This window comes from Castor canadensis, unplaced genomic scaffold (assembly GCF_047511655.1).
Source record: "Castor canadensis unplaced genomic scaffold, mCasCan1.hap1v2 HAP1_SCAFFOLD_153, whole genome shotgun sequence".
Classification (NCBI taxonomy): Eukaryota; Metazoa; Chordata; class Mammalia; order Rodentia; family Castoridae; genus Castor; species Castor canadensis.
In genome coordinates this window covers 24,026-45,557 of record NW_027395373.1, presented here as the reverse complement: position 1 = coordinate 45,557, position 21,532 = coordinate 24,026, and the positions used below count along the sequence as shown (strand labels likewise).

Here is a 21,532-nt window from a genome sequence, read left to right as displayed (position 1 = left end):
GGCAGGGGCAGGAAAGCGTGGGAGGCGACCGAGTGAGTGAGGACCGTCCTTCTGGCTGTCGGGCCGTGGCGGCGGCGTCGCTGGGCCCCGCGCCTGGCCCCACGCCGCAACGTGGAGCCGAGGGCTCAGTCGGGAGCAGCACGGCTGCAGCAGAAGGCCGGCGCAGCGGAGCTGCTGGGCTCTGGGCTGGCCTGGCGCTTTTTGGCGCCGTGGCAGCCAAGAGCTGCGGGCGTCGGGCAGGCCCGCGTCAGGTGGTGGCGGCGCTCGCTCGTGGCAGTCCCCGCCGGCCTGTGGGCGCTGGCCGGGCCGTGCGGCGTTGGTGGTATAGTGGTGAGCATAGCTGCCTTCCAAGCAGTTGACCCGGGTTCGATTCCCGGCCAACGCAGCGGGCTGACCTTTTGCCGAGACCCGGGGCCGCAGAGGGCGGCCGGGCTGGCACGCAGCTGTGCTTGCAGGCGCGGGAGGGTGTGTGGCAGAAGGAGGCGCGGCGATGTTTTGAGGGTGCCCCGAGCAGGAGGGGAGCTGCTAAGGCGGAGGGCGGTCGGGTTGCCAGGGGCGCCGGGTGGGCTGGCGGGATTTGGTTAGCAAGTGAAGCCCAGCCGGCGGTGCAGGTGCCAGGCGCCAGGCGCCAAGCTGCCAGCTGCCAGCTGCCAGCTCGAGAGGAGGCGCTGGCTCCAGGGCGGGAGCGCGGGGCACGCAGGCCGACGCTCCCTGGTGGTCTAGTGGTTAGGATTCGGCGCTCTCACCGCCGCGGCCCGGGTTCGATTCCCGGTCAGGGAAGCCTTTCTTCTTCTTCTCCGCCGTCCACCACCGACGTCGGCTTCGTCTTCGCACCACACCTCCCCTTTTGGCCAACAGGCCCGCCCGGTCCACCTACGCCCCAATGAGACGGGACTTCCCGCCCAGCCCTTGTCCGTCAGCGCTTCCTTTTCTCCTGGCTGGCCCGCTCGCCCGCCCTCCACCCATCTTCACCCTTCAGCGTGTCCCCTCTTCCTTGCCCTAGGCTCACCCAAGGGCCCTCGCAGCCCCACGCACACAGGCCAGGTCAGCCTCTCTACTCCTCTGGCTGCCAGCGGACCCACCACCCTCCACCACCACCCCCATCGCCGTCACCACCACCCCCATCGCCACCACCACTACCACCACTACCATCACCAGCGGCCAACAGCACCCACCCACCAATGCAGGACGATCGCTGGTTCCTCACTCCTCTCGCTACAGCTTCCCGCCTCTCCCTTCCCCTCCCCTCCGCTGTCCCCCCAGTCCCCTCCCCTCCCTTCCCCTCCCCTGCCGTCCCCTCTCCTTTCACACAGAAGGCACAAGCACCCACGCACGCACAAGGTGCTGAGAACTGAGGGAAAACCAGAGCGGTTCCTTGCTCTTCATGCCTCAAGAAACACCGTGCCCTTCATCCGCTTCACCTGCTCTTCCTGAGACTTCAGTCACCTTCCCCCTGGCCTCAGCCCATAGATAGAGAGCCTCAAAATCCAATGCACGGAGAGGTGAGTTGGAGACTCGGGCCCTCCCGGTTCCTCGTGCTCGGCTGCCTCCTACAGAAACTCTTGCTGTTTTGTGAAAGGAAACTCCACGTGGATTTCGTGATTGGAATACCACACGGCTGGCAACGCCAGACTGGCTCCTTCGCTCCCTCACCCCTCGCCCCATCGCCCCATCGCCCGTTCTCTCACTGGCTGCTTCCTCCCTCATGAACTCCTCTAACCCGCCCGCTCACTTTCCCAATCAGCCACCCACTCCTTCACTGCTTCACTGCTTCTCTCACCCTCCCACCTAGCCACCCACTCATTCGCTCAACCACCCTGCCAACCCAGCCACCCATCCACTCAGTAGTGGGGGCCTCTAAGGGGCCAGGACTGTCCCACGACACTGCTCGGTCAAGGGCTCCACCTGTGTGTGACAGCGGCTTTGAAGGGGGTGCCGGTGGGGGTGTGTGGGGGGGAAGGCCGTCGGCGCTAGCGGAGCCTGAGCCAGGGAGGCGGAGGTGTGTGGAGACGTGTGGGGAGCTAAACCACCGGGTGGGCGTTTGGCGGTAGCAGAAGCCGGGCGATGAAGAAATTGGTGGTGACACAGCCAAGGGCCAAGCTGACCCGAGCGGGAGTGGGCCACGAGGGTGGGGGGACATTGGCTGGCAATACCTAGGCTCGGAATCCTATCCCCAGATGGCCAGGGACAAATGGAGAATGTCCATCTACACAGCGCCTAGATTGGATGTGTTGGAGTAGTTCCCCACTGCCGCCTCACCACAGGGCCACCCGGCTCTTCATCCCTCTGTCCGGCTTGCTCTGTGACTGCTCCCCAAAGTCAACCGCACAGCTCAGTCGGCTGGCTGCCCAAAGTTTGTTGACAGCGAAGATGACCGCTGACGTCCAGTCAAGGACCCATAGTGTGCTGTGGGCGGGACTAGGGCGAGGTCAAGGCGCCGCGGCCGCGCCCGGAGAGGATTCCCTATGGCGATACACACCCCGACCGGCGGCCAGGGCAGTTTTCTTGCCCGTGGGTCTTGGGTGGATGAACGGGAACCGTCGTCCCGGGCGGGACACCGCGCAGGCCGGGACAAAGGTCGTGACAGCAGAAAGAGGACAGAAGGACACATGGCGCCCGGGCTTGGATGGTGGCTAGAAGAGGTGTGTGTGTGTGTGTGTGTGTGTGTGTGTGTGTGTGTGTGTTTGTGTGTGTGTGTGCGGGAGAGTGCGCCCAGGTGCGAGCATGATGGGCGGGCAGGGCTGAGAGCCCCGCTGGCAGTCGGGCAGAGATTCTGAGGACCACCCCATGGATGGGAGCGTGGGAGCGACTCGCCCGAGGATGGCGCTGTCCTCCGCTTCCACTGTGGACGAGGGGCTGGCTCGAGATCCCAGGAGCCCTGGGAGGCCAGGTCAGGGGAGCTCCAGCGGTCAGACGTTGTCAACTGAGGACCTGGGAGACAGGGGCATGGCGAGGGATGCCTGGCGGCTGGGTGGGGAGCCCAGGGCCTGGGTAGGGGCAGCGGGCCTGCCGGGAGGGCGAGTCTGGAGGCGGAAAGGAACATCCGATTGGCGACCGGTGGAAGGAAGATCCAACCCCTTGTGGTCAGAGAGGTACCCGGTGACCCCCCGGGCCAGATGGTCTGGAGGCGACCAGAATAACGAGTGGCTCTGGGGTGAGTCGGGAAGTACTCCAGGGTGCCAGACAGTGCACAGGGAGAGTTGTAGAGACAGGGAGACAGAGTGAAAGAGAGATGAGAGACAGAGAGAGTAGAGGGAGAAAGATAGACCCAGAGAAAGAAGACATTACCAGACAGACAGACAGACAGACAGGGACACACAGACAAAGACAGCTAGAACGAGAGCCAGAAAGAGAGACGGACAAAGGGAGAGAGAGGGTGAAAGAAAGAGGAGAGAGACAGATGAGACAGATGAGACAGAGATAGACACAGAGAAAGAGAAGACATACACAGACAGACAAAGGGAGAGAAAGAGAGGAGAGAGCGAGAGAATATCCAGGTGATGTGAGAAGGAGGTAGGAAGGGCAAGTGGACCAGAATCGTGAATAATTCCCTGGGAGGCCACACATGGGCTTGTCAGGTATGTGTTTGGGGGCCTAGATTAAAAGAGACCCAAGGGACAGATGCAGGTCAGAATCCTTGAGCAAAGTTGTGGGTTGTAGGGCGTGAGGGGCGGTTAAGGTGGTTCGGAGGGATGAGAAGACTTGTCGTGGGTAAGCACAGCCTAGAGAACATAGAGTGTGCATATGCGATGATGTTAGTGGAGGTACTTTGAGGTCCCTGGTGTGCTTGGATGACTGCGTGACCGTGTAGGAGACACACGGCGTGTGACTGTTAGGAGAGAAGACTTCCTGTCTAGAGGTTTGGGAGCCATGGGCTTAACTTTCAGGGTGAAGAAAGGCCAAGGGACAGGGCGAGTGAGTGCAAGGATGCATTGCGGTTGGGGACGCCTGGACGCAGAATAGATTGCTGGTGACAGAAGGGCGAGGGAGAGCGAGCGAAAGAGATGCAAGGGATGAGGAGGCAGGTGTGAGAGGCGCCAGGGGTGAGGGAGCTGTCTTGCAAGGGGCCGGCGGGTGGGACCCAGTTGGGTGAGTCGCGTGTGAGGCGAGCGCAGACGCAAGCGAGCAAGCGAGCGGGGCAGGTGCGTAGGTGCTGGTGCAGGTGCAGGCCAGGGGGGTGCAGCTGGAGCGGAAGGAGGCTGCGCTCTGCTTAGGCGCTGGGTCTGGAGGACCAAAAGGGGACCAGGCGCTGCATGGGCCGGGAATCGAACCCGGGCCTCCCGCGTGGCAGGCGAGAATTCTACCACTGAACCACCCATGCACCGGCGGCGGCCGCCATCCGACGCAGTCACAGCCGGCGCTCACCAGTTGTCCCGCGGGACACTGGTCCCCGGTCGGAGGCGAGCTGAGCCACACACTGTTCGCCTGGCGCGTGCACCAGGGGCCCGATGGCGCAGGGAGCAAAGGAGCAACCAGAAGGAGAGGCTGCTGGATCGTGGTGGTCGTGGCGGCGGTGGCGGTGGCAGCGGGTGTGTGCGGGAAGGCAGAAGTGTCGCGCGCTGGGGAGGGGCCGGGGGTGGGAGCGGGGAGAAGCGGACTCGCCCCGGTCTGCCCTTTCTCCGCCGCCCAGGCCCGTCACGCTGCCGCAAACGTGGCCCGTGCCTGAATCCCAATCAGGACAGGTGACCTGCGGCAGGCGCTGCTGAGCGCGCCTGTTGTGCTCAGCGCCTCGACGCGCAGAGATGGGGACCCAAGGCGCTGGTGCGCTTGGCGCTGGGGGCCTGGGGGTGAGGTGTGGCGCCGAGGTGGTCTCGGCAGGGGCTTGGAGTTTATGGGCCGGCCCGGGGTGGTAGAGGGCGAAGGTGGGGGGGGGTGGCTATCATTGCGGGTTTGGCCTGGCCTGCCGGGTGCTCTGCGCCTGGGGAATGGGGGCGTCGATGTGTGCGTGTGTGTGTGTGTGTGTGTGTGTGTTGTGTGTATGTGTGTAGGCAGAGGATGGAGGGTCTTGTGGGATGGTCGACGTGTCCCGTGGACCCGAATCCCCACTGCCCCTCCTCGCCGGCTCCCGTACCACCTGCGGGCCAAAGAAAGAGAGGCTCTTTTCCTCTGGGGAAAGAGCCGAGGAGGTGATTCAGAGAAACCACCTCTGCGTGTCCGAATGGCCTGTGGCGGAGGGTTGAAGGCGCCGGCGCTTGCGACACTGGCGTTTATGCGCGAGCCTTTCGGGTGGGCGCCAGGAGCGGAGGGGCGGAGGCGTGCGACCACGGGGGCGAGAGATTGGAGAGTGGGCAAAGAGGGCGCGAGCCGGGAAGAGGGCATCGGTGGGCGTCTCCGGGGCTAAAAGGTGGGCTTGTCAGGAGTGGGATTCGAACCCACGCCTCCAGGGGAGACTGCGACCTGAACGCAGCGCCTTAGACCGCTCGGCCATCCTGACGGCGGGCCTGGGCGCGTGGCCGCTCCCCTGGCTGGGACCCGGCGCGGACGCCCGGTACCGTTCCTCGGCGTGGGTGCGCAAGCGGCGGAGGGCAAGCCAAGTCAGTCTCTGCCGCTCGCTGCGGCGTGCAGGCCGCCACGCCCTCCTCCCCTCCTCCCCGAGCGGCGCTTGCTAGTCCGCGCGTCTTCCCCTCCTCCCGGCGCGGTGGCTCGATGCCCGCGTCGGAGGCGGCGGGGCAGGGCGCACCGGGTTGGCTGGGTGGCAGCTGGGTGCAGCTCGAGGTCAGGCTCCGGACCGGGTCGGCTCGGCTCGCCTTTGTCCAGAGTGCTTTGTTGTGTGAGCGTGTGTCCCGCACGTGCCAGATGCTTGCGGTGGGCAGGCGGACGAGGGAGGGCAGGGCCGGGCGTACCAGGGCTCGGGACAGCGGACTGGCGCCCAGAGGGCGGGGCGGGCGTCGCTGTCCTCGTTAGTATAGTGGTGAGTATCCCCGCCTGTCACGCGGGAGACCGGGGTTCGATTCCCCGACGGGGAGGCAGCCGCCCTTTTTGGCCACCGGCGCGAGGTCTGCGACCCAGCCTCTCGCCCTCAAGGGGCGTGCCCTTCTTCCTCCCTCCGCCCACCGCCACCTGGTACCTGGCCTGCCACGTGGTCGCCCCAGACGAGCGGCCCTGCCCGCCCTGCTGGGCCCGGCCAGGCCAGGCCAGGCCAGGCCCGCGCCACCCGAAGTCCTTGTGGGAATGGGCTCCGTGAGGCCGGCAGGGGCAGGAAAGCGTGGGAGGCGACCGAGTGAGTGAGGACCGTCCTTCTGGCTGTCGGGCCGTGGCGGCGGCGTCGCTGGGCCCCGCGCCCGGCCCCACGCCGCAACGTGGAGCCGAGGGCTCAGTCGGGAGCAGCACGGCTGCAGCAGAAGGCCGGCGCAGCGGAGCTGCTGGGCTCTGGGCTGGCCTGGCGCTTTTTGGCGCCGTGGCAGCCAAGAGCTGCGGGCGTCGGGCAGGCCCGCGTCAGGTGGTGGCGGCGCTCGCTCGTGGCAGTCCCCGCCGGCCTGTGGGCGCTGGCCGGGCCGTGCGGCGTTGGTGGTATAGTGGTGAGCATAGCTGCCTTCCAAGCAGTTGACCCGGGTTCGATTCCCGGCCAACGCAGCGGGCTGACCTTTTGCCGAGACCCGGGGCCGCAGAGGGCGGCCGGGCTGGCACGCAGCTGTGCTTGCAGGCGCGGGAGGGTGTGTGGCAGAAGGAGGCGCGGCGATGTTTTGAGGGTGCCCCGAGCAGGAGGGGAGCTGCTAAGGCGGAGGGCGGTCGGGTTGCCAGGGGCGCCGGGTGGGCTGGCGGGATTTGGTTAGCAAGTGAAGCCCAGCCGGCGGTGCAGGTGCCAGGCGCCAGGCGCCAAGCTGCCAGCTGCCAGCTGCCAGCTCGAGAGGAGGCGCTGGCTCCAGGGCGGGAGCGCGGGGCACGCAGGCCGACGCTCCCTGGTGGTCTAGTGGTTAGGATTCGGCGCTCTCACCGCCGCGGCCCGGGTTCGATTCCCGGTCAGGGAAGCCTTTCTTCTTCTTCTCCGCCGTCCACCACCGACGTCGGCTTCGTCTTCGCACCACACCTCCCCTTTTGGCCAACAGGCCCGCCCGGTCCACCTACGCCCCAATGAGACGGGACTTCCCGCCCAGCCCTTGTCCGTCAGCGCTTCCTTTTCTCCTGGCTGGCCCGCTCGCCCGCCCTCCACCCATCTTCACCCTTCAGCGTGTCCCCTCTTCCTTGCCCTAGGCTCACCCAAGGGCCCTCGCAGCCCCACGCACACAGGCCAGGTCAGCCTCTCTACTCCTCTGGCTGCCAGCGGACCCACCACCCTCCACCACCACCCCCATCGCCGTCACCACCACCCCCATCGCCACCACCACTACCACCACTACCATCACCAGCGGCCAACAGCACCCACCCACCAATGCAGGACGATCGCTGGTTCCTCACTCCTCTCGCTACAGCTTCCCGCCTCTCCCTTCCCCTCCCCTCCGCTGTCCCCCCAGTCCCCTCCCCTCCCTTCCCCTCCCCTGCCGTCCCCTCTCCTTTCACACAGAAGGCACAAGCACCCACGCACGCACAAGGTGCTGAGAACTGAGGGAAAACCAGAGCGGTTCCTTGCTCTTCATGCCTCAAGAAACACCGTGCCCTTCATCCGCTTCACCTGCTCTTCCTGAGACTTCAGTCACCTTCCCCCTGGCCTCAGCCCATAGATAGAGAGCCTCAAAATCCAATGCACGGAGAGGTGAGTTGGAGACTCGGGCCCTCCCGGTTCCTCGTGCTCGGCTGCCTCCTACAGAAACTCTTGCTGTTTTGTGAAAGGAAACTCCACGTGGATTTCGTGATTGGAATACCACACGGCTGGCAACGCCAGACTGGCTCCTTCGCTCCCTCACCCCTCGCCCCATCGCCCCATCGCCCATTCTCTCACTGGCTGCTTCCTCCCTCATGAACTCCTCTAACCCGCCCGCTCACTTTCCCAATCAGCCACCCACTCCTTCACTGCTTCACTGCTTCTCTCACCCTCCCACCTAGCCACCCACTCATTCGCTCAACCACCCTGCCAACCCAGCCACCCATCCACTCAGTAGTGGGGGCCTCTAAGGGGCCAGGACTGTCCCACGACACTGCTCGGTCAAGGGCTCCACCTGTGTGTGACAGCGGCTTTGAAGGGGGTGCCGGTGGGGGTGTGTGGGGGGGAAGGCCGTCGGCGCTAGCGGAGCCTGAGCCAGGGAGGCGGAGGTGTGTGGAGACGTGTGGGGAGCTAGACCACCGGGTGGGCGTTTGGCGGTAGCAGAAGCCGGGCGATGAAGAAATTGGTGGTGACACAGCCAAGGGCCAAGCTGACCCGAGCGGGAGTGGGCCACGAGGGTGGGGGGACATTGGCTGGCAATACCTAGGCTCGGAATCCTATCCCCAGATGGCCAGGGACAAATGGAGAATGTCCATCTACACAGCGCCTAGATTGGATGTGTTGGAGTAGTTCCCCACTGCCGCCTCACCACAGGGCCACCCGGCTCTTCATCCCTCTGTCCGGCTTGCTCTGTGACTGCTCCCCAAAGTCAACCGCACAGCTCAGTCGGCTGGCTGCCCAAAGTTTGTTGACAGCGAAGATGACCGCTGACGTCCAGTCAAGGACCCATAGTGTGCTGTGGGCGGGACTAGGGCGAGGTCAAGGCGCCGCGGCCGCGCCCGGAGAGGATTCCCTATGGCGATACACACCCCGACCGGCGGCCAGGGCAGTTTTCTTGCCCGTGGGTCTTGGGTGGATGAACGGGAACCGTCGTCCCGGGCGGGACACCGCGCAGGCCGGGACAAAGGTCGTGACAGCAGAAAGAGGACAGAAGGACACATGGCGCCCGGGCTTGGATGGTGGCTAGAAGAGGTGTGTGTGTGTGTGTGTGTGTGTGTGTGTGTGTGTGTGTGTTTGTGTGTGTGTGTGCGGGAGAGTGCGCCCAGGTGCGAGCATGATGGGCGGGCAGGGCTGAGAGCCCCGCTGGCAGTCGGGCAGAGATTCTGAGGACCACCCCATGGATGGGAGCGTGGGAGCGACTCGCCCGAGGATGGCGCTGTCCTCCGCTTCCACTGTGGACGAGGGGCTGGCTCGAGATCCCAGGAGCCCTGGGAGGCCAGGTCAGGGGAGCTCCAGCGGTCAGACGTTGTCAACTGAGGACCTGGGAGACAGGGGCATGGCGAGGGATGCCTGGCGGCTGGGTGGGGAGCCCAGGGCCTGGGTAGGGGCAGCGGGCCTGCCGGGAGGGCGAGTCTGGAGGCGGAAAGGAACATCCGATTGGCGACCGGTGGAAGGAAGATCCAACCCCTTGTGGTCAGAGAGGTACCCGGTGACCCCCCGGGCCAGATGGTCTGGAGGCGACCAGAATAACGAGTGGCTCTGGGGTGAGTCGGGAAGTACTCCAGGGTGCCAGACAGTGCACAGGGAGAGTTGTAGAGACAGGGAGACAGAGTGAAAGAGAGATGAGAGACAGAGAGAGTAGAGGGAGAAAGATAGACCCAGAGAAAGAAGACATTACCAGACAGACAGACAGACAGACAGGGACACACAGACAAAGACAGCTAGAACGAGAGCCAGAAAGAGAGACGGACAAAGGGAGAGAGAGGGTGAAAGAAAGAGGAGAGAGACAGATGAGACAGATGAGACAGAGATAGACACAGAGAAAGAGAAGACATACACAGACAGACAAAGGGAGAGAAAGAGAGGAGAGAGCGAGAGAATATCCAGGTGATGTGAGAAGGAGGTAGGAAGGGCAAGTGGACCAGAATCGTGAATAATTCCCTGGGAGGCCACACATGGGCTTGTCAGGTATGTGTTTGGGGGCCTAGATTAAAAGAGACCCAAGGGACAGATGCAGGTCAGAATCCTTGAGCAAAGTTGTGGGTTGTAGGGCGTGAGGGGCGGTTAAGGTGGTTCGGAGGGATGAGAAGACTTGTCGTGGGTAAGCACAGCCTAGAGAACATAGAGTGTGCATATGCGATGATGTTAGTGGAGGTACTTTGAGGTCCCTGGTGTGCTTGGATGACTGCGTGACCGTGTAGGAGACACACGGCGTGTGACTGTTAGGAGAGAAGACTTCCTGTCTAGAGGTTTGGGAGCCATGGGCTTAACTTTCAGGGTGAAGAAAGGCCAAGGGACAGGGCGAGTGAGTGCAAGGATGCATTGCGGTTGGGGACGCCTGGACGCAGAATAGATTGCTGGTGACAGAAGGGCGAGGGAGAGCGAGCGAGAGAGATGCAAGGGATGAGGAGGCAGGTGTGAGAGGCGCCAGGGGTGAGGGAACTGTCTTGCAAGGGGCCGGCGGGTGGGACCCAGTTGGGTGAGTCGCGTGTGAGGCGAGCGCAGACGCAAGCGAGCAAGCGAGCGGGGCAGGTGCGTAGGTGCTGGTGCAGGTGCAGGCCAGGGGGGTGCAGCTGGAGCGGAAGGAGGCTGCGCTCTGCTTAGGCGCTGGGTCTGGAGGACCAAAAGGGGACCAGGCGCTGCATGGGCCGGGAATCGAACCCGGGCCTCCCGCGTGGCAGGCGAGAATTCTACCACTGAACCACCCATGCACCGGCGGCGGCCGCCATCCGACGCAGTCACAGCCGGCGCTCACCAGTTGTCCCGCGGGACACTGGTCCCCGGTCGGAGGCGAGCTGAGCCACACACTGTTCGCCTGGCGCGTGCACCAGGGGCCCGATGGCGCAGGGAGCAAAGGAGCAACCAGAAGGAGAGGCTGCTGGATCGTGGTGGTCGTGGCGGCGGTGGCGGTGGCAGCGGGTGTGTGCGGGAAGGCAGAAGTGTCGCGCGCTGGGGAGGGGCCGGGGGTGGGAGCGGGGAGAAGCGGACTCGCCCCGGTCTGCCCTTTCTCCGCCGCCCAGGCCCGTCACGCTGCCGCAAACGTGGCCCGTGCCTGAATCCCAATCAGGACAGGTGACCTGCGGCAGGCGCTGCTGAGCGCGCCTGTTGTGCTCAGCGCCTCGACGCGCAGAGATGGGGACCCAAGGCGCTGGTGCGCTTGGCGCTGGGGGCCTGGGGGTGAGGTGTGGCGCCGAGGTGGTCTCGGCAGGGGCTTGGAGTTTATGGGCCGGCCCGGGGTGGTAGAGGGCGAAGGTGGGGGGGGGGGTGGCTATCATTGCGGGTTTGGCCTGGCCTGCCGGGTGCTCTGCGCCTGGGGAATGGGGGCGTCGATGTGTGCGTGTGTGTGTGTGTGTGTGTGTTGTGTGTATGTGTGTAGGCAGAGGATGGAGGGTCTTGTGGGATGGTCGACGTGTCCCGTGGACCCGAATCCCCACTGCCCCTCCTCGCCGGCTCCCGTACCACCTGCGGGCCAAAGAAAGAGAGGCTCTTTTCCTCTGGGGAAAGAGCCGAGGAGGTGATTCAGAGAAACCACCTCTGCGTGTCCGAATGGCCTGTGGCGGAGGGTTGAAGGCGCCGGCGCTTGCGACACTGGGGTTTATGCGCGAGCCTTTCGGGTGGGCGCCAGGAGCGGAGGGGCGGAGGCGTGCGACCACGGGGGCGAGAGATTGGAGAGTGGGCAAAGAGGGCGCGAGCCAGGAAGAGGGCATCGGTGGGCGTCTCCGGGGCTAAAAGGTGGGCTTGTCAGGAGTGGGATTCGAACCCACGCCTCCAGGGGAGACTGCGACCTGAACGCAGCGCCTTAGACCGCTCGGCCATCCTGACGGCGGGCCTGGGCGCGTGGCCGCTCCCCTGGCTGGGACCCGGCGCGGACGCCCGGTACCGTTCCTCGGCGTGGGTGCGCAAGCGGCGGAGGGCAAGCCAAGTCAGTCTCTGCCGCTCGCTGCGGCGTGCAGGCCGCCACGCCCTCCTCCCCTCCTCCCCGAGCGGCGCTTGCTAGTCCGCGCGTCTTCCCCTCCTCCCGGCGCGGTGGCTCGATGCCCGCGTCGGAGGCGGCGGGGCAGGGCGCACCGGGTTGGCTGGGTGGCAGCCGGGTGCAGCTCGAGGTCAGGCTCCGGACCGGGTCGGCTCGCCTCGCCTTTGTCCAGAGTGCTTTGTTGTGTGAGCGTGTGTCCCGCACGTGCCAGATGCTTGCGGTGGGCAGGCGGACGAGGGAGGGCAGGGCCGGGCGTACCAGGGCTCGGGACAGCGGACTGGCGCCCAGAGGGCGGGGCGGGCGTCGCTGTCCTCGTTAGTATAGTGGTGAGTATCCCCGCCTGTCACGCGGGAGACCGGGGTTCGATTCCCCGACGGGGAGGCAGCCGCCCTTTTTGGCCACCGGCGCGAGGTCTGCGACCCAGCCTCTCGCCCTCAAGGGGCGTGCCCTTCTTCCTCCCTCCGCCCACCGCCACCTGGTACCTGGCCTGCCACGTGGTCGCCCCAGACGAGCGGCCCTGCCCGCCCTGCTGGGCCCGGCCAGGCCAGGCCAGGCCAGGCCCGCGCCACCCGAAGTCCTTGTGGGAATGGGCTCCGTGAGGCCGGCAGGGGCAGGAAAGCGTGGGAGGCGACCGAGTGAGTGAGGACCGTCCTTCTGGCTGTCGGGCCGTGGCGGCGGCGTCGCTGGGCCCCGCGCCTGGCCCCACGCCGCAACGTGGAGCCGAGGGCTCAGTCGGGAGCAGCACGGCTGCAGCAGAAGGCCGGCGCAGCGGAGCTGCTGGGCTCTGGGCTGGCCTGGCGCTTTTTGGCGCCGTGGCAGCCAAGAGCTGCGGGCGTCGGGCAGGCCCGCGTCAGGTGGTGGCGGCGCTCGCTCGTGGCAGTCCCCGCCGGCCTGTGGGCGCTGGCCGGGCCGTGCGGCGTTGGTGGTATCGTGGTGAGCATAGCTGCCTTCCAAGCAGTTGACCCGGGTTCGATTCCCGGCCAACGCAGCGGGCTGACCTTTTGCCGAGGCCCGGGGCCGCAGAGGGCGGCCGGGCTGGCACGCAGCTGTGCTTGCAGGCGCGGGAGGGTGTGTGGCAGAAGGAGGCGCGGCGATGTTTTGAGGGTGCCCCGAGCAGGAGGGGAGCTGCTAAGGCTGAGGGCGGTCGGGTTGCCAGGGGCGCCGGGTGGGCTGGCGGGATTTGGTTAGCAAGTGAAGCCCAGCCGGCGGTGCAGGTGCCAGGCGCCAGGCGCCAAGCTGCCAGCTGCCAGCTGCCAGCTCGAGAGGAGGCGCTGGCTCCAGGGCGGGAGCGCGGGGCACGCAGGCCGACGTTCCCTGGTGGTCTAGTGGTTAGGATTCGGCGCTCTCACCGCCGCGGCCCGGGTTCGATTCCCGGTCAGGGAAGCCTTTCTTCTTCTTCTCCGCCGTCCACCACCGACGTCGGCTTCGTCTTCGCACCACACCTCCCCTTTTGGCCAACAGGCCCGCCCGGTCCACCTACGCCCCAATGAGACGGGACTTCCCGCCCAGCCCTTGTCCGTCAGCGCTTCCTTTTCTCCTGGCTGGCCCGCTCGCCCGCCCTCCACCCATCTTCACCCTTCAGCGTGTCCCCTCTTCCTTGCCCTAGGCTCACCCAAGGGCCCTCGCAGCCCCACGCACACAGGCCAGGTCAGCCTCTCTACTCCTCTGGCTGCCAGCGGACCCACCACCCTCCACCACCACCCCCATCGCCGTCACCACCACCCCCATCGCCACCACCACTACCACCACTACCATCACCAGCGGCCAACAGCACCCACCCACCAATGCAGGACGATCGCTGGTTCCTCACTCCTCTCGCTACAGCTTCCCGCCTCTCCCTTCCCCTCCCCTCCGCTGTCCCCCCAGTCCCCTCCCCTCCCTTCCCCTCCCCTGCCGTCCCCTCTCCTTTCACACAGAAGGCACAAGCACCCACGCACGCACAAGGTGCTGAGAACTGAGGGAAAACCAGAGCGGTTCCTTGCTCTTCATGCCTCAAGAAACACCGTGCCCTTCATCCGCTTCACCTGCTCTTCCTGAGACTTCAGTCACCTTCCCCCTGGCCTCAGCCCATAGATAGAGAGCCTCAAAATCCAATGCACGGAGAGGTGAGTTGGAGACTCGGGCCCTCCCGGTTCCTCGTGCTCGGCTGCCTCCTACAGAAACTCTTGCTGTTTTGTGAAAGGAAACTCCACGTGGATTTCGTGATTGGAATACCACACGGCTGGCAACGCCAGACTGGCTCCTTCGCTCCCTCACCCCTCGCCCCATCGCCCCATCGCCCATTCTCTCACTGGCTGCTTCCTCCCTCATGAACTCCTCTAACCCGCCCGCTCACTTTCCCAATCAGCCACCCACTCCTTCACTGCTTCACTGCTTCTCTCACCCTCCCTCCTAGCCACCCACTCATTCGCTCAACCACCCTGCCAACCCAGCCACCCATCCACTCAGTAGTGGGGGCCTCTAAGGGGCCAGGACTGTCCCACGACACTGCTCGGTCAAGGGCTCCACCTGTGTGTGACAGCGGCTTTGAAGGGGGTGCCGGTGGGGGTGTGTGGGGGGGAAGGCCGTCGGCGCTAGCGGAGCCTGAGCCAGGGAGGCGGAGGTGTGTGGAGACGTGTGGGGAGCTAGACCACCGGGTGGGCGTTTGGCGGTAGCAGAAGCCGGGCGATGAAGAAATTGGTGGTGACACAGCCAAGGGCCAAGCTGACCCGAGCGGGAGTGGGCCACGAGGGTGGGGGGACATTGGCTGGCAATACCTAGGCTCGGAATCCTATCCCCAGATGGCCAGGGACAAATGGAGAATGTCCATCTACACAGCGCCTAGATTGGATGTGTTGGAGTAGTTCCCCACTGCCGCCTCACCACAGGGCCACCCGGCTCTTCATCCCTCTGTCCGGCTTGCTCTGTGACTGCTCCCCAAAGTCAACCGCACAGCTCAGTCGGCTGGCTGCCCAAAGTTTGTTGACAGCGAAGATGACCGCTGACGTCCAGTCAAGGACCCATAGTGTGCTGTGGGCGGGACTAGGGCGAGGTCAAGGCGCCGCGGCCGCGCCCGGAGAGGATTCCCTATGGCGATACACACCCCGACCGGCGGCCAGGGCAGTTTTCTTGCCCGTGGGTCTTGGGTGGATGAACGGGAACCGTCGTCCCGGGCGGGACACCGCGCAGGCCGGGACAAAGGTCGTGACAGCAGAAAGAGGACAGAAGGACACATGGCGCCCGGGCTTGGATGGTGGCTAGAAGAGGTGTGTGTGTGTGTGTGTGTGTGTGTGTGTGTGTGTGTGTGTGTGTGTTTGTGTGTGTGTGTGCGGGAGAGTGCGCCCAGGTGCGAGCATGATGGGCGGGCAGGGCTGAGAGCCCCGCTGGCAGTCGGGCAGAGATTCTGAGGACCACCCCATGGATGGGAGCGTGGGAGCGACTCGCCCGAGGATGGCGCTGTCCTCCGCTTCCACTGTGGACGAGGGGCTGGCTCGAGATCCCAGGAGCCCTGGGAGGCCAGGTCAGGGGAGCTCCAGCGGTCAGACGTTGTCAACTGAGGACCTGGGAGACAGGGGCATGGCGAGGGATGCCTGGCGGCTGGGTGGGGAGCCCAGGGCCTGGGTAGGGGCAGCGGGCCTGCCGGGAGGGCGAGTCTGGAGGCGGAAAGGAACATCCGATTGGCGACCGGTGGAAGGAAGATCCAACCCCTTGTGGTCAGAGAGGTACCCGGTGACCCCCCGGGCCAGATGGTCTGGAGGCGACCAGAATAACGAGTGGCTCTGGGGTGAGTCGGGAAGTACTCCAGGGTGCCAGACAGTGCACAGGGAGAGTTGTAGAGACAGGGAGACAGAGTGAAAGAGAGATGAGAGACAGAGAGAGTAGAGGGAGAAAGATAGACCCAGAGAAAGAAGACATTACCAGACAGACAGACAGACAGACAGGGACACACAGACAAAGACAGCTAGAACGAGAGCCAGAAAGAGAGACGGACAAAGGGAGAGAGAGGGTGAAAGAAAGAGGAGAGAGACAGATGAGACAGATGAGACAGAGATAGACACAGAGAAAGAGAAGACATACACAGACAGACAAAGGGAGAGAAAGAGAGGAGAGAGCGAGAGAATATCCAGGTGATGTGAGAAGGAGGTAGGAAGGGCAAGTGGACCAGAATCGTGAATAATTCCCTGGGAGGCCACACATGGGCTTGTCAGGTATGTGTTTGGGGGCCTAGATTAAAAGAGACCCAAGGGACAGATGCAGGTCAGAATCCTTGAGCAAAGTTGTGGGTTGTAGGGCGTGAGGGGCGGTTAAGGTGGTTCGGAGGGATGAGAAGACTTGTCGTGGGTAAGCACAGCCTAGAGAACATAGAGTGTGCATATGCGATGATGTTAGTGGAGGTACTTTGAGGTCCCTGGTGTGCTTGGATGACTGCGTGACCGTGTAGGAGACACACGGCGTGTGACTGTTAGGAGAGAAGACTTCCTGTCTAGAGGTTTGGGAGCCATGGGCTTAACTTTCAGGGTGAAGAAAGGCCAAGGGACAGGGCGAGTGAGTGCAAGGATGCATTGCGGTTGGGGACGCCTGGACGCAGAATAGATTGCTGGTGACAGAAGGGCGAGGGAGAGCGAGCGAGAGAGATGCAAGGGATGAGGAGGCAGGTGTGAGAGGCGCCAGGGGTGAGGGAACTGTCTTGCAAGGGGCCGGCGGGTGGGACCCAGTTGGGTGAGTCGCGTGTGAGGCGAGCGCAGACGCAAGCGAGCAAGCGAGCGGGGCAGGTGCGTAGGTGCTGGTGCAGGTGCAGGCCAGGGGGGTGCAGCTGGAGTGGAAGGAGGCTGCGCTCTGCTTAGGCGCTGGGTCTGGAGGACCAAAAGGGGACCAGGCGCTGCATGGGCCGGGAATCGAACCCGGGCCTCCCGCGTGGCAGGCGAGAATTCTACCACTGAACCACCCATGCACCGGCGGCGGCCGCCATCCGACGCAGTCACAGCCGGCGCTCACCAGTTGTCCCGCGGGACACTGGTCCCCGGTCGGAGGCGAGCTGAGCCACACACTGTTCGCCTGGCGCGTGCACCAGGGGCCCGATGGCGCAGGGAGCAAAGGAGCAACCAGAAGGAGAGGCTGCTGGATCGTGGTGGTCGTGGCGGCGGTGGCGGTGGCAGCGGGTGTGTGCGGGAAGGCAGAAGTGTCGCGCGCTGGGGAGGGGCCGGGGGTGGGAGCGGGGAGAAGCGGACTCGCCCCGGTCTGCCCTTTCTCCGCCGCCCAGGCCCGTCACGCTGCCGCAAACGTGGCCCGTGCCTGAATCCCAATCAGGACAGGTGACCTGCGGCAGGCGCTGCTGAGCGCGCCTGTTGTGCTCAGCGCCTCGACGCGCAGAGATGGGGACCCAAGGCGCTGGTGCGCTTGGCGCTGGGGGCCTGGGGGTGAGGTGTGGCGCCGAGGTGGTCTCGGCAGGGGCTTGGAGTTTATGGGCCGGCCCGGGGTGGTAGAGGGCGAAGGTGGGGGGGGGGGTGGCTATCATTGCGGGTTTGGCCTGGCCTGCCGGGTGCTCTGCGCCTGGGGAATGGGGGCGTCGATGTGTGCGTGTGTGTGTGTGTGTGTGTGTGTGTTGTGTGTATGTGTGTAGGCAGAGGATGGAGGGTCTTGTGGGATGGTCGACGTGTCCCGTGGACCCGAATCCCCACTGCCCCTCCTCGCCGGCTCCCGTACCACCTGCGGGCCAAAGAAAGAGAGGCTCTTTTCCTCTGGGGAAAGAGCCGAGGAGGTGATTCAGAGAAACCACCTCTGCGTGTCCGAATGGCCTGTGGCGGAGGGTTGAAGGCGCCGGCGCTTGCGACACTGGCGTTTATGCGCGAGCCTTTCGGGTGGGCGCCAGGAGCGGAGGGGCGGAGGCGTGCGACCACGGGGGCGAGAGATTGGAGAGTGGGCAAAGAGGGCGCGAGCCGGGAAGAGGGCATCGGTGGGCGTCTCCGGGGCTAAAAGGTGGGCTTGTCAGGAGTGGGATTCGAACCCACGCCTCCAGGGGAGACTGCGACCTGAACGCAGCGCCTTAGACCGCTCGGCCATCCTGACGGCGGGCCTGGGCGCGTGGCCGCTCCCCTGGCTGGGACCCGGCGCGGACGCCCGGTACCGTTCCTCGGCGTGGGTGCGCAAGCGGCGGAGGGCAAGCCAAGTCAGTCTCTGCCGCTCGCTGCGGCGTGCAGGCCGCCACGCCCTCCTCCCCTCCTCCCCGAGCGGCGCTTGCTAGTCCGCGCGTCTTCCCCTCCTCCCGGCGCGGTGGCTCGATGCCCGCGTCGGAGGCGGCGGGGCAGGGCGCACCGGGTTGGCTGGGTGGCAGCCGGGTGCAGCTCGAGGTCAGGCTCCGGACCGGGTCGGCTCGCCTCGCCTTTGTCCAGAGTGCTTTGTTGTGTGAGCGTGTGTCCCGCACGTGCCAGATGCTTGCGGTGGGCAGGCGGACGAGGGAGGGCAGGGCCGGGCGTACCAGGGCTCGGGACAGCGGACTGGCGCCCAGAGGGCGGGGCGGGCGTCGCTGTCCTCGTTAGTATAGTGGTGAGTATCCCCGCCTGTCACGCGGGAGACCGGGGTTCGATTCCCCGACGGGGAGGCAGCCGCCCTTTTTGGCCACCGGCGCGAGGTCTGCGACCCAGCCTCTCGCCCTCAAGGGGCGTGCCCTTCTTCCTCCCTCCGCCCACCGCCACCTGGTACCTGGCCTGCCACGTGGTCGCCCCAGACGAGCGGCCCTGCCCGCCCTGCTGGGCCCGGCCAGGCCAGGCCAGGCCAGGCCCGCGCCACCCGAAGTCCTTGTGGGAATGGGCTCCGTGAGGCCGGCAGGGGCAGGAAAGCGTGGGAGGCGACCGAGTGAGTGAGGACCGTCCTTCTGGCTGTCGGGCCGTGGCGGCGGCGTCGCTGGGCCCCGCGCCTGGCCCCACGCCGCAACGTGGAGCCGAGGGCTCAGTCGGGAGCAGCACGGCTGCAGCAGAAGGCCGGCGCAGCGGAGCTGCTGGGCTCTGGGCTGGCCTGGCGCTTTTTGGCGCCGTGGCAGCCAAGAGCTGCGGGCGTCGGGCAGGCCCGCGTCAGGTGGTGGCGGCGCTCGCTCGTGGCAGTCCCCGCCGGCCTGTGGGCGCTGGCCGGGCCGTGCGGCGTTGGTGGTATAGTGGTGAGCATAGCTGCCTTCCAAGCAGTTGACCCGGGTTCGATTCCCGGCCAACGCAGCGGGCTGACCTTTTGCCGAGGCCCGGGGCCGCAGAGGGCGGCCGGGCTGGCACGCAGCTGTGCTTGCAGGCGCGGGAGGGTGTGTGGCAGAAGGAGGCGCGGCGATGTTTTGAGGGTGCCCCGAGCAGGAGGGGAGCTGCTAAGGCTGAGGGCGGTCGGGTTGCCAGGGGCGCCGGGTGGGCTGGCGGGATTTGGTTAGCAAGTGAAGCCCAGCCGGCGGTGCAGGTGCCAGGCGCCAGGCGCCAAGCTGCCAGCTGCCAGCTGCCAGCTCGAGAGGAGGCGCTGGCTCCAGGGCGGGAGCGCGGGGCACGCAGGCCGACGTTCCCTGGTGGTCTAGTGGTTAGGATTCGGCGCTCTCACCGCCGCGGCCCGGGTTCGATTCCCGGTCAGGGAAGCCTTTCTTCTTCTTCTCCGCCGTCCACCACCGACGTCGGCTTCGTCTTCGCACCACACCTCCCCTTTTGGCCAACAGGCCCGCCCGGTCCACCTACGCCCCAATGAGACGGGACTTCCCGCCCAGCCCTTGTCCGTCAGCGCTTCCTTTTCTCCTGGCTGGCCCGCTCGCCCGCCCTCCACCCATCTTCACCCTTCAGCGTGTCCCCTCTTCCTTGCCCTAGGCTCACCCAAGGGCCCTCGCAGCCCCACGCACACAGGCCAGGTCAGCCTCTCTACTCCTCTGGCTGCCAGCGGACCCACCACCCTCCACCACCACCCCCATCGCCGTCACCACCACCCCCATCGCCACCACCACTACCACCACTACCATCACCAGCGGCCAACAGCACCCACCCACCAATGCAGGACGATCGCTGGTTCCTCACTCCTCTCGCTACAGCTTCCCGCCTCTCCCTTCCCCTCCCCTCCGCTGTCCCCCCAGTCCCCTCCCCTCCCTTCCCCTCCCCTGCCGTCCCCTCTCCTTTCACACAGAAGGCACAAGCACCCACGCACGCACAAGGTGCTGAGAACTGAGGGAAAACCAGAGCGGTTCCTTGCTCTTCATGCCTCAAGAAACACCGTGCCCTTCATCCGCTTCACCTGCTCTTCCTGAGACTTCAGTCACCTTCCCCCTGGCCTCAGCCCATAGATAGAGAGCCTCAAAATCCAATGCACGGAGAGGTGAGTTGGAGACTCGGGCCCTCCCGGTTCCTCGTGCTCGGCTGCCTCCTACAGAAACTCTTGCTGTTTTGTGAAAGGAAACTCCACGTGGATTTCGTGATTGGAATACCACACGGCTGGCAACGCCAGACTGGCTCCTTCGCTCCCTCACCCCTCGCCCCATCGCCCCATCGCCCATTCTCTCACTGGCTGCTTCCTCCCTCATGAACTCCTCTAACCCGCCCGCTCACTTTCCCAATCAGCCACCCACTCCTTCACTGCTTCACTGCTTCTCTCACCCTCCCACCTAGCCACCCACTCATTCGCTCAACCACCCTGCCAACCCAGCCACCCATCCACTCAGTAGTGGGGGCCTCTAAGGGGCCAGGACTGTCCCACGACACTGCTCGGTCAAGGGCTCCACCTGTGTGTGACAGCGGCTTTGAAGGGGGTGCCGGTGGGGGTGTGTGGGGGGGAAGGCCGTCGGCGCTAGCGGAGCCTGAGCCAGGGAGGCGGAGGTGTGTGGAGACGTGTGGGGAGCTAGACCACCGGGTGGGCGTTTGGCGGTAGCAGAAGCCGGGCGATGAAGAAATTGGTGGTGACACAGCCAAGGGCCAAGCTGACCCGAGCGGGAGTGGGCCACGAGGGTGGGGGGACATTGGCTGGCAATACCTAGGCTCGGAATCCTATCCCCAGATGGCCAGGGACAAATGGAGAATGTCCATCTACACAGCGCCTAGATTGGATGTGTTGGAGTAGTTCCCCACTGCCGCCTCACCACAGGGCCACCCGGCTCTTCATCCCTCTGTCCGGCTTGCTCTGTGACTGCTCCCCAAAGTCAACCGCACAGCTCAGTCGGCTGGCTGCCCAAAGTTTGTTGACAGCGAAGATGACCGCTGACGTCCAGTCAAGGACCCATAGTGTGCTGTGGGCGGGACTAGGGCGAGGTCAAGGCGCCGCGGCCGCGCCCGGAGAGGATTCCCTATGGCGATACACACCCCGACCGGCGGCCAGGGCAGTTTTCTTGCCCGTGGGTCTTGGGTGGATGAACGGGAACCGTCGTCCCGGGCGGGACACCGCGCAGGCCGGGACAAAGGTCGTGACAGCAGAAAGAGGACAGAAGGACACATGGCGCCCGGGCTTGGATGGTGGCTAGAAGAGGTGTGTGTGTGTGTGTGTGTGTGTGTGTGTGTGTGTGTGTGTGTGTGTTTGTGTGTGTGTGTGCGGGAGAGTGCGCCCAGGTGCGAGCATGATGGGCGGGCAGGGCTGAGAGCCCCGCTGGCAGTCGGGCAGAGATTCTGAGGACCACCCCATGGATGGGAGCGTGGGAGCGACTCGCCCGAGGATGGCGCTGTCCTCCGCTTCCACTGTGGACGAGGGGCTGGCTCGAGATCCCAGGAGCCCTGGGAGGCCAGGTCAGGGGAGCTCCAGCGGTCAGACGTTGTCAACTGAGGACCTGGGAGACAGGGGCATGGCGAGGG

General features: G+C 65.2%; 17 non-coding genes across 17 annotated transcripts; 11 read left to right on the top strand and 6 right to left on the bottom strand.

Annotated features, from left to right (window-relative positions):
- The first annotated feature begins 313 nt into the window (after positions 1-313).
- Positions 314-385, top strand: Trnag-ucc (transfer RNA glycine (anticodon UCC)). The gene has a single exon. It is a non-coding gene; the product is annotated as a tRNA-Gly (tRNA).
- A 323-nt stretch (positions 386-708) lies between these two features.
- Positions 709-780, top strand: Trnae-cuc (transfer RNA glutamic acid (anticodon CUC)). Its single transcript has one exon. It is a non-coding gene; the product is annotated as a tRNA-Glu (tRNA).
- A 3,470-nt stretch (positions 781-4,250) lies between these two features.
- Trnag-gcc (transfer RNA glycine (anticodon GCC)) lies at positions 4,251-4,321 on the bottom strand. Its single transcript has one exon. It is a non-coding gene; the product is annotated as a tRNA-Gly (tRNA).
- A 1,030-nt stretch (positions 4,322-5,351) lies between these two features.
- Positions 5,352-5,434, bottom strand: Trnal-cag (transfer RNA leucine (anticodon CAG)). The gene has a single exon. It is a non-coding gene; the product is annotated as a tRNA-Leu (tRNA).
- A 460-nt stretch (positions 5,435-5,894) lies between these two features.
- Trnad-guc (transfer RNA aspartic acid (anticodon GUC)) lies at positions 5,895-5,966 on the top strand. The gene has a single exon. It is a non-coding gene; the product is annotated as a tRNA-Asp (tRNA).
- Positions 5,967-6,501: 535 nt separating this feature from the next.
- Trnag-ucc (transfer RNA glycine (anticodon UCC)) lies at positions 6,502-6,573 on the top strand. Its single transcript has one exon. It is a non-coding gene; the product is annotated as a tRNA-Gly (tRNA).
- A 323-nt stretch (positions 6,574-6,896) lies between these two features.
- Positions 6,897-6,968, top strand: Trnae-cuc (transfer RNA glutamic acid (anticodon CUC)). The gene has a single exon. It is a non-coding gene; the product is annotated as a tRNA-Glu (tRNA).
- A 3,470-nt stretch (positions 6,969-10,438) lies between these two features.
- On the bottom strand, positions 10,439-10,509 carry Trnag-gcc (transfer RNA glycine (anticodon GCC)). The gene has a single exon. It is a non-coding gene; the product is annotated as a tRNA-Gly (tRNA).
- Positions 10,510-11,537: 1,028 nt separating this feature from the next.
- Positions 11,538-11,620, bottom strand: Trnal-cag (transfer RNA leucine (anticodon CAG)). The gene has a single exon. It is a non-coding gene; the product is annotated as a tRNA-Leu (tRNA).
- A 460-nt stretch (positions 11,621-12,080) lies between these two features.
- On the top strand, positions 12,081-12,152 carry Trnad-guc (transfer RNA aspartic acid (anticodon GUC)). The gene has a single exon. It is a non-coding gene; the product is annotated as a tRNA-Asp (tRNA).
- A 535-nt stretch (positions 12,153-12,687) lies between these two features.
- Trnag-ucc (transfer RNA glycine (anticodon UCC)) lies at positions 12,688-12,759 on the top strand. Its single transcript has one exon. It is a non-coding gene; the product is annotated as a tRNA-Gly (tRNA).
- Positions 12,760-13,082: 323 nt separating this feature from the next.
- On the top strand, positions 13,083-13,154 carry Trnae-cuc (transfer RNA glutamic acid (anticodon CUC)). Its single transcript has one exon. It is a non-coding gene; the product is annotated as a tRNA-Glu (tRNA).
- A 3,476-nt stretch (positions 13,155-16,630) lies between these two features.
- Positions 16,631-16,701, bottom strand: Trnag-gcc (transfer RNA glycine (anticodon GCC)). Its single transcript has one exon. It is a non-coding gene; the product is annotated as a tRNA-Gly (tRNA).
- Positions 16,702-17,733: 1,032 nt separating this feature from the next.
- Trnal-cag (transfer RNA leucine (anticodon CAG)) lies at positions 17,734-17,816 on the bottom strand. The gene has a single exon. It is a non-coding gene; the product is annotated as a tRNA-Leu (tRNA).
- A 460-nt stretch (positions 17,817-18,276) lies between these two features.
- On the top strand, positions 18,277-18,348 carry Trnad-guc (transfer RNA aspartic acid (anticodon GUC)). The gene has a single exon. It is a non-coding gene; the product is annotated as a tRNA-Asp (tRNA).
- A 535-nt stretch (positions 18,349-18,883) lies between these two features.
- On the top strand, positions 18,884-18,955 carry Trnag-ucc (transfer RNA glycine (anticodon UCC)). The gene has a single exon. It is a non-coding gene; the product is annotated as a tRNA-Gly (tRNA).
- A 323-nt stretch (positions 18,956-19,278) lies between these two features.
- On the top strand, positions 19,279-19,350 carry Trnae-cuc (transfer RNA glutamic acid (anticodon CUC)). Its single transcript has one exon. It is a non-coding gene; the product is annotated as a tRNA-Glu (tRNA).
- The last annotated feature ends 2,182 nt before the right edge of the window (positions 19,351-21,532 follow it).